Here is a 1,307-nt window from a genome sequence, read left to right on the forward strand (position 1 = left end):
AATGATTCATAAAATCTCTCACCTTGATACCTTCACTGAGCACCAACAACACCCAGAGCGTCTTACTGAGGCAAACATCTCCTCAACCCTCCCCTGATCATTACAGCTGCACGAATGACAACATTTACCCATGTGCTTGCTCTACTACCAAACCATTCGCTTTGTGCGAGACACCATGGACATCCACTCCGGAATGGGTTGTTTGTTTTAGTTTTCTAGGTCTCGGGCTCGTTCTGTAGCGTTACAACAGGCAGAATGAAATAAGTATCTAACTGGAACTCAGAAACCGCTCGAGAGCAAACACTCCGACGTGAGCGAGGACTAAAATTTTTCAAGAAGAGAGAGAAAAGATGTGCGTATAAGACATTAATCCGTCTTAACAGGTAATTATGCTTTATATATTTTATTTTTCTAACTGTCAGTTTAAATTCCTTCACATATCGCTGTATCAGGCTGTACGCGCGCGCGTTATCTCATCCGCAGTAGCGGAGCTCGCATACTAACTAACACGCTGCAGTGAACTGACGGGATATAATAGCCCATTTAAAGGCCTAAATAACACTAATTTAGACGAGTATTATTATTGGCACAACTCCACCGCTGTCTATATTTGCAGACTTTCTAGTGTAAATGCTGAACGAGACTTAGCCTAGGTTAAGCCGAAAAAGTCTTTTCCACATTTGCGTTTTTCTCGTTGAGATGAATTATGTTAATCTCTTTCTCTCTCATTTTGACAGTTTAAAGTTAAAATGTGTTCTAGTATGCGTTATGATACTAAGTAGGCAACTATTTTGCATGCATTAGTCATGCAATGTGAAGTTGACTGGGTGATGATAAGCATTTCTTTTTTGTCTCAGTTAATCTGCTCTTTAGCTTTTGATGGTATTAGTTGTGAAGAATAGCGGCTTAAGGCTGCTTGTTTTTGTGTTTAAATCTCTGGTGGTCAGTTGCCTTAGTAAAAGCTTTATTTTTCACCACCTTTGACACATCCATCATTTTGGAGCTTCACTTGGGAAAGTGCTGTTTCTTAAAGGGATAGTTCACATAAAAATTCTGTCATTATTTATTTACACACCCCAATATCATTATAAACCTGTATTTTGAAGAATGCTCTGCTGGGACATTTTCCACATGTGATGGCGCATAAAGGTTTTAATTGTATGGTTATATCCTTATCTGTAAATGTATTTCCATCTTGCATTAAAGGGGTCATATGATGCTTTTTTAAAGATCATTATTTTGTGTATTTGGTGTAACAGAATATGTTGACATGCTTTAATGTTCAAAAAACACATTATTTTTCAAAT

General features: G+C 37.8%; 1 protein-coding gene across 1 annotated transcript in view; it reads left to right on the top strand.

The window, feature by feature from the left end:
• The first annotated feature begins 206 nt into the window (after nucleotides 1-206).
• The window catches only part of LOC107667427 (teneurin-2-like), a 92,329-nt gene continuing 91,228 nt past the window's right edge, over nucleotides 207-1,307 (top strand). Inside the window, exon 1 of the mRNA XM_016459095.1 lies at nucleotides 207-383. The gene's annotated coding sequence lies outside the window, so the exon portion shown is untranslated. The remainder of the gene's footprint in view (nucleotides 384-1,307) is intronic.

This window comes from Sinocyclocheilus anshuiensis, unplaced genomic scaffold, assembly GCF_001515605.1.
Source record: "Sinocyclocheilus anshuiensis isolate Anshui unplaced genomic scaffold, SAMN03320099.WGS_v1.1 scaffold1389, whole genome shotgun sequence".
In the NCBI taxonomy this organism is placed as follows: Eukaryota; Metazoa; Chordata; class Actinopteri; order Cypriniformes; family Cyprinidae; genus Sinocyclocheilus; species Sinocyclocheilus anshuiensis.